Here is an 8669-nt window from a genome sequence, read left to right as displayed (position 1 = left end):
ATACATAATGGCCTATCTCAGAGAATCCTGCCCCTCTGCCTAACTGTTACTAAAGTGCCTTTGTTCAGAACCCTGTCCACCTGTAGATGGCAGGAAGGAAGAAATTAACCAATTCCCTGCCTGAGGCTTGCCATTCTAGGAGATATTTGCAAAATTAAAAGCCTTTTTACTTTGTCTCCTCACTTCCCCCAGCTCTGTTCTAAAACAGAACCTGGCATCCAGACCCAGATAATATGGTTATTTGAGACATTACTCTGCCATCTCCTTGGTCAGCCAACTCTCCAAATACAGTCTTATTCCTTGCTTCAACACCTCATCTCTGATTCATCAGCCCGTCCAGCAGGTAGTAGAGAAAGCTTGGACTCGATAACACAAGTCACATTTCTATGCCTGTTGTGACACCATTTCCAAGGGAAAAAATATGGCTCCCAATTAGAAACAAATACACATTTCCAGAAACTTTAAAGTGATACTAATGATGGTTCACACAGAACACATTTTGACAATTTTAAAGGACGAGTCAAAATCCTTAGCTTATCAGAGTATAAATAACATTTTGCAAAAATCCACTGAATCATTTTGATATATGGCAAAACCAATACAATATTGTAAAGTTAAATAAAATAAAATTTAAAAAAAATGAGAATTTCAAACTGCGATGACGTGTTTGCAACCCCCCCCGCCCCCTCCCCCCCCCCCCCCCCCCCGCATGCCAGGAGCTCAACGAACAGTAAAATCAATCTAGAACCTTTAGCTGACCCACAAGCACAACCGCATACCCCAAGAAGGGCGATTCTGTAAGACAGCACATTTCAAACTACAACATCCAGAACACTGTCCTCAACCCGAAACTCTGGGGACAATAGGAACCAGGGGAGGGGGCTGGCGGAGGGGAGGAACTCTGGGTACATAAAAAGAACGGTCTCGACTTCATCTCCCACAATCCTGTCTTCACTAGAGTCTCTCCGCCAATGTCAGTATTGGATTCCACCCCCTCCACCAGGAAGAACAGCCTCCAACGACCTCAAACTACATTTCCCAGGAGGACATGGGCTCGGGCCTGCGGCTCCCCGGGTGACCAGTAGCCAATAGGAGACACCTCAGCGGCTGCAGCGTGGGTGAGAGTCCAACCTGGGCCTGGGAGCCGGGCCTAAGCCGGCAGCGCCAGGCGGGGAGTTCAGAAGACTGGCGCCCGGCGCCGTGCGCCGCAAGGGCACTGCCTGCTCGGAAGCTGCGGCACCTCCCGATTTTCCGCGGCTCTATAAGGAGTCGCGCTTCGGTAGCCGGGGAGCTGGAGGTCAGAGAGGCAGAAAGCCTGAGCCGCTGAGGCTGGGGACTGTGGGACTGAGGGGGCCTAGGGAGGATGGTGCTTCCGGGTCCGCGGGCTTCAGCCCTGACTCCACCCAGTTCCGCCTCCGAGCGGGAGGGATCTTTGGGCAGGGAGTCGCGGTGGGCTTCTGAGGTCTCCGCGCGCGTTCCTCTGGAGCCTCGAGAGCGTACTCACTTTTCTCGTTTTCCTTAACTCTGCCCTCTATCTTTTTCCTCTACAACGCCATCCCGTGTCCCCCACCCCGGCCTTGTGCCTCCTCAGACGTCTGAAGTTAGGGTTCTCCACCAGGGTCTTTCCTAGGCGGCGTCTGGACTCTGCTTACTGCTTGCAGGAGTTGGGCGATCTCTTTTTCCTCTCTTCTTTCCATTCGCACTTAGGGTTTGGGCACACACCTCCCTCACGCACGCACACCCCTTTCCCTTTGGGGAATGGGAGTTCCTTGCCACGCCCTGGGAGTGACTTTTTGTCAACTTTTCAGTTTCTACTTCTGATGGTGAGATCATGATCGTCGCCATCTCTTTATTGGCCCTCCAACCGCTTGTCCCTTGCCTGACCGGGTCTTTGTCGCGGAAAGGGTTTCCCCTCAGTTTTCGGAAGGGATGGGCAGCCGATGAGGGAAGGAATCTCGCTTTTGAGAAATAGGTGTTTAAGGTTCAGTGCAGTGTTCTAATGAGAATAAAAGGCAAGTTAGATTTATTTATTTATTTTAAAAAAGAGCACTCTAGGGCTTTCCAGCAAGCGTTGATGTTGACAAATATTTAGGGGGGGCACCAACTACGGAATAAAGTAGACTGTGCAAAACGACACTGTATTATTTTATTAAAAATGCGTGCAATAAGTGCTGAGGAGGTAGTGGAAGGGGATACTGATGAGGTGGGAAGGTTGATCCATGGGAAGTCTAGCCTAAGGGTGGAAGAGCTGAAGGCTTGAAATTCATCTGCTTCCAGACCAATCCTTGTCGGCATTAGGAAGGAGATGAATTTTAATTTGGGCTCCAAAAGAGTAAAGGGGATTTGAAATGGGCTAAGAGGAGAGAGAAACTGCTTCCTGATACTGGAGTTGGAATTGGGGAAGGATAGAAGAGGTAGATATAACAGGTGCTGCTGCTGCTAAGTCGCTTCTGTTGTATCCAACTCTGTGCAACCCCAGAGACGGCAGCCCACCAGGCTCCCCCGTCCCTGCGATTCTCCAGGCAAGAACACTGGAGTGGGTTGCCATTTCCTTCTCCAATGTATGAAAGTGAAAGTGAAGTCGCTCAGTCCTATCCGACCCTCAGCGACCCCATGGACTGCAGCCTTCCAGGCTCCTCCGTCCATGGGATTTGCCAGGCAAGAGTACTGGAGTGGGGTGCCATTGCCTTCTCCAGATATAACAGGTGAGGTTCCCTGAATCAAGTAAAATGTGTCAGTAGGGATAGATTGGGAAAGAAATAGTGTTGAAAAGCTTGGGATCATAGGCTACTTTAAAAAATCCTCGTAGTTTGGATATTATTCTGTATCAAATAAAACTGAGAGCAAAAAATTAAGATTGGGTGATTTTTGTTTTTTCATCCTAGGGGAACCTGATTTGAGATCAATTCTTGGAGAACACAAAGAAGTGTGGTGGTATGTTCCAGGTGTGAGTTTAATTTAAAACCAAGAAGAATTTTATCTTATAGCCTGTTTGGTTTGTGGCTATTCTTAGCTACACTCTATAGTTGTCATTTTGAAGCCTGGTGATGTAAATTTATTTTCTTAAGAAATGCATTTGCTGTCCTTGTGCATCATATTACCTGAATTGTAGTCAATTCATTGGGCAGACAATAGTGATTGCTATTTATTGAGCCCATGAATGTTCCAGGCACTATCATAAACACTTTGTTGCATAATATTAAGAGCCTTATGATGTAGGTACAATTTTTCTAGAAGAAACTAATATGTCAAGAACTTAAGCAACCGCCTAAAGTCACATCGTGTATAAGGAGTTGGGGTTCGGAAGTCAGATTTCTGACTCCAGAGCCCATAGTCTGTCCATGATGGTTTGCTGGTCCCAATGTTCACTTTTGTTCTTGACTCCATTTGTGGTAAGGAGAGGTTATTGTGAGATACATTCGATCATCTTGGCAAAAACACAAGTGATTTGCTTTTAGCTTCTCTGTCAGTATGTATCTGCCGTAAAGTAGCTGCCAAAACCAAGTTAGCTTAACCGCTACTGCAGTGTGGCTAATTGTGTCTTCGAAAACTGTAGTCAGTATTACTATCTCTGATTTAGATGCTTCTCTTTATAAAACTTGTCATACCTCTAAGCTATTTGGGCCTGGACAGAATTTTGCCTTTTATTATATTTTAGGCTTTAAGTGACCTTCTGGGGCACTGGGTCTCCTCCATGACCTTTGCCCCACATGAAGCATTGGAGATGCAACAGAGTATGACGTGTGAGCTCTCTAGGTTTAGTTGGGGAGATAGAGACCCGTCATTCTGAGATAATATAGTATGTAGTATAACAGAGATAGGTGCAAAGTGCTACTGGAGGATGAAAGAAGGTGTGACTGTCAGGGAGAGTCAGGAAGAAGGCTTCTGTGAGGAGGTGACTTGTCAGATAGGTCTTGAAAGGTAAGGAATTTACCAGGTAAGGAAGAGTACAGGGGAGGCCTTGCAGATAGAGAGAGCAGTCTGTGAAAGATATGGGATTTTTACAAGAGCAAAGGTGTGTCCAATAATGAGGGATTCACCTTGGCTGGGGTGCAGATTGTTTCGGGAAAGGAAGGTATAATGGTAGAAGAGTCTGGAAAGATAGGCCAGGGCTCATTTGTGAAGAACTCTGAACTCAATGATGAGAAGTTTGGATGTGCTCACATAGGCCTATGTTTCTCAAAATGTAGGGCATCTACCACTGGTAGTTATGTTGTACTCCCACAAACATTTAAAAATTTTATATATTCTGATGTGGCTTATAAAAAAATAAAACCAAATTACATCATTAAATCTAAGGTTACTTAAGATATAGCTTAGTGAACATAGAAAGTAACCAGTTTTATGTTGATTTAAAAAGAAATAAGTAAATAATCATATACATGGTGTGTGTATATGGGAAAATGAACAGGTAATATTCCAATAACTGAAACTTGGAACATAGTGCTTTTTGGCAATAAAAACATGAAAATGTTTTAGATGAGGAATGTCATGATCAGGTTTTTGCTTTAGGATGTGCTGGAAGGGGACGTGATCAGTTAGGAGGCTGGCAGTCTATTCCAAAGCGAGCCAGTGAGGACCAGGGAGCAACACATGGGAGGAGGGAGCAGAGTTGAGAGACACTTAAGAGGCAGAATCTGTAGGACCTTGTAGGTTTGAATATTATTATTTTATCAGTTTCCAAGGTGGTGCTACTGCTCAAGAACCCACCTGCCAGTGCAGGAGACATAAGAGTCGTGGGTTCGATCCCTGGGTCAGGAAGATCCCCTGGAGGAGGAAATGGCAACACACTCCAGTAATGTTGCCTGAAGAATCCCATGGAGAGAGGAGCCTGATGGGCTATAGTCCACAGGGTCACAAAGAGTCAGACATGACTGAAGCGACTAAGCACGCACACACGCATTTATCAGTGTCATTTGAACTATTTTAAAAGCCTGTAGGCCATGTGCCTATTATCCTTTTTATGCTAAAATGAGCATATATTGCCTAGATCAGGCTATGTTCATATATATCCATGGAGGTAACAGCGGAGGCTGTTGTCATGAGTGAGTTTAGATTATACATAAGCATCCTCACTGTCTTACTGAGTATCCTTGAAAGCTACAAGATACAAGGAGTTATACAAGGAGTATGAGTGTGATCTGTGATCCTTAGCCATCTGAGAAACTCCTTCAAGACTCAGCTCAAATATCAGCACCCCTGTGAAGCGTATTCTGTAACTCCCCCTCCCTCCACCACACACACATGCACACACATATGCATGCACACAGGAAGCAGTAGTAGGTGCGTGGCTTTCACAGGACCCTGCACTTACCTCTCTTCTCTGTCCTGTACTATACCATAGTGTGCTGGTCTGTGGATGTGTCTGTCTCTTCCCTAGACTGTGAGCTCCTTGAGGGCAGGGACCAGCTCTTATGTATCTCCACACCCAAAGCATCCAGAATACTACTCGGTGCATGAAGTGAAGTCGATCAGTCGTGTCCGACTCTTTGTGACTCTTTGTGACTCCATGGACTGTAGCCTATCAGGCTCCTCCATCCATGGGATTTTCCAGGCAAGAGGGCTGGAGTGGATTGCCATTGCCTTCTCCAGGGGATCTTCCCAACCCAGGGATCGAACCGGGTCTCCTGCATTGCAGGCAGACACTTTACCATTTGAGCCACCAGGGAAGCCCACTTGATGCATGGGAGACACGTTATAAATGGTGATTGGGTGAGAAGAATGGATCAACATATTTACATGAATGTAACTCTGGACCTTGGTCCCACAGAGTGCCAAATACCATAAAAAGATTAGCTGTTTGCTGCCTTTGCTGCTTTTGCAGAATGAAGTAGTAAGTTAGAGTCACTTGGGTATACAACTTCACTCAGTTCAGTTCAGTCACTCAGTCGTGTCCAACTCTTTGCGACCCCATGAATCACAGCACGCCAGGCCTCCCTGTCCATCACCAACTCCCGGAATTCACCCAAACTAATGTGCATCGAGTTGGTGATGCCATCCAGCCATTTCATCCTCTGTCGTCCCCTTCTCCTCCTGCCCCCAATCCCTCCCAGCATCAGAGTCTTTTCCAATAAGTCAACTCTTCGCATGAGGTGGCCAAAGTATTGGAGTTTCAGCTTTAGCATCATTCCTTCCAAAGAAATCCCAGGGCTGATCTCCTTCAGAATGGACTGGTTGGATCTCCTTGCAGTCCAAGGGACTCTCAAGAGTCTTCTCCAACACCACAGTTCAAAAGCATCAATTCTTCAGCGCTCAGCCTTCTTCACAGTCCAACTCTCACATCCATACATGACCACTGGAAAAACCATAGCCTTGACTAGACGGATCTTTGTTGGCAAAGTAGTATCTCTGCTTTTTAATATGCTATCTAGGTTGGTCATAACTTTTCTTCCAAGGAGTAAGCATCTTTTAATTTCGTAGCTGTAGTCACCATCTGCAGTGATTTTGGAGTCCCAAAAAAATAAAGTCTGACACTATTTCCACTGTTTCCCCATCTATTTCCCATGAAGTGATGGGACCAGATGCCATGATCTTAGTTTTCTGAATGTTGAGCTTTAAGCCAACTTTTTCCCTCTCCTCTTTCACTTTCATCAAGATGCCCTTTAGTTCCTCTTCACTTTCTGCCATAAGGGTGGTGTCATCTGCATATCTGAGGTTGCTGATATTTTTCCCAGCAATCTTGATTCCAGCTTGTGCTTCTTCCAGCCCAGCGTTTCTCATGATGTACTCTGCATAGAAGTTAAATAAGCAGGGTGACAATATACAGCCTTGACGTGCTCCTTTTCCTATTTGGAACCAGTCTGTTGTTCCATGTCCAGTTCTAACTGTTGCTTCCTGACAACAGGTTTCTCAAGAGGCAGATCAGGTGGTCTGGTATTCCCATCTCTTTCAGAATTTTCCACAGTTTACTGTGATCCACACAGTCAAAGGCTTTGGCATAGTCAATAAAGCAGAAGTAGATGTTTCTCTGGAACTCTCTTGCTTTTTCCATGATCCAGCGGATGTTGGCAATTTGATCTCTGGCTCCTCTGCCTTTTCTAAAACCAGCTTGAACATCTGGAAGTTCAAGGTTTATGTATTGCTGAAGCCTGGCTTGGAGAATTTTGAGCATTACTTTCCTAGCATGTGAGATGAGTGCAATTGTGCGGTAGGTAGTTTGAGCATTCTTTGGCATTGCCTTTCTTTGGGATTGGAATGAAAACTGACCTTTTCCAGTCCTGTGGCCACTGCTGAGTTTTCCAAATTTGCTGGCATATTGAGTGCAACACTTTCACAGCATCATCTTTTAGGATTTGAAATAGCTCAACTGGAATTCCATCACCTCCACTATCTTTGTTCATAGTGATGCTTTCTAAGGCCCACTTGACTTCACATTCCAGGATGTTTGGCTCTAGGTGAGTGCTCACACCATCAAGATTATCTGGGTCATGAAGATCTTTTTTGTACAGTTCTCCTGTGTATTCTTGCCACCTGTTCGTAATATCTTCTGCTTCTGTTAGGTCCATACCATTTCTGTCCTTTATCGAGCCCATCTTTGCATGAAATGTTCCCTTGGTATCTCTAATTTTCTTGCAGAGATCTCTAATCTTTCCCATTCTGTTGTTTTCCTCTATTTCTTTGCATTTATCACTGAGGAAGGCTTTCTTATCTCTCCTTGCTATTCTTTGGAACTCTGCATTCAAATGGGAATATCTTTCCTTTTCTCCTTACTAACTTCACTAGAGGTTTCTTTTTTCATTTTCTCCCACTTTCCTGTGGTTTCCCTTATCTTTTTTTTTTTTTTTCCTCACATTTATCCACCCAGCCTGCTGTTCCTTAGGCCGGGCCATTGCTTTGCTCCTCTTAACAGAGTTCACATTGCTCCTGCCCCGATACTCTGCCAAGGATCCACCCCTCCATTCTACCCACCAAATCCAGTTGATTTCATCCTTGAAATCACTCTGAAAGGGGTCTCCTCCTCCTCATAGACACTACTAGTGGGGCTGTAATTTGATCAAGCCTTTGTGGAAAGAATGTGTCAATATCAATCAAAAATCTGCAAATGGAACATAGCTCTCAACTTCTAGGGCTCTATGCTGAGGAAATCAATGTGAAGTTTCTAAAAATTTAGCTCCCAGGATGTCTAGCCCAGAATTGTTTATAGTAGAAAAAGAAAAAAGAAAGACGGGAAAAAAAGAAAAAAAATTACTTTTTAGATGTCTAATACTAGAGGTTTGAATTAAATCTATGATGGTACATCTATGGATTACTAAATAACCATATAAATTGATGTTCCCAAAGAATATTTAATGATGTAGAAAGTTGTTTATGATATATTAAGAGAAAATTTAAATTATAAAGCTGATAGATCTGTTTGCACACACACACACACACACACACACACGTCACACATGTATGCTCACCCCCCAAATCAGTGTACATAGGAAAATCCCAGAATGTGAAATACATAACAAATTATTAATGGAGTTTTCCTTTAAATAGAAAGTTTACATGAGTTCTATTTTTAGCCTTTTCCATATTTTTGCTAATCCTCTATAATAATATATTTTTACATTTTTAAAAAGTTATTTAAAAATGCTTTCTCCATGTCCACCGCTATTACCATTGCCTTAGTATGGGGCATACTGCTCCCTCCTACCCTGTAACATGCATGACTTCTACCCAGAGTT

General features: G+C 44.2%; 1 protein-coding gene across 5 annotated transcripts in view; it reads left to right on the top strand.

Annotated features, from left to right (window-relative positions):
- Positions 1–1065: 1065 nt before the first annotated feature.
- Positions 1066–8669, top strand: part of ENOX2 (ecto-NOX disulfide-thiol exchanger 2) — a 295795-nt gene continuing 288191 nt past the window's right edge. The window contains exons 1-2 of one of the 5 annotated variants that reach the window (XM_055564072.1): positions 1066–1297; positions 2886–2934. The gene's annotated coding sequence lies outside the window, so the exon portion shown is untranslated. Of the gene's footprint in view, positions 1298–2885; positions 2946–8669 lie in introns of all 5 variants that reach the window. The other 4 variants (XM_055564071.1, XM_055564065.1, XM_055564073.1 and 1 more) reach the window with 4 other exon arrangements.

This window comes from Bubalus kerabau, chromosome X (genome assembly GCF_029407905.1).
Source record: "Bubalus kerabau isolate K-KA32 ecotype Philippines breed swamp buffalo chromosome X, PCC_UOA_SB_1v2, whole genome shotgun sequence".
NCBI classification, from domain to species: domain Eukaryota; kingdom Metazoa; phylum Chordata; class Mammalia; order Artiodactyla; family Bovidae; genus Bubalus; species Bubalus kerabau.
This window is presented reverse-complemented; position numbering and strand designations above follow the sequence as displayed.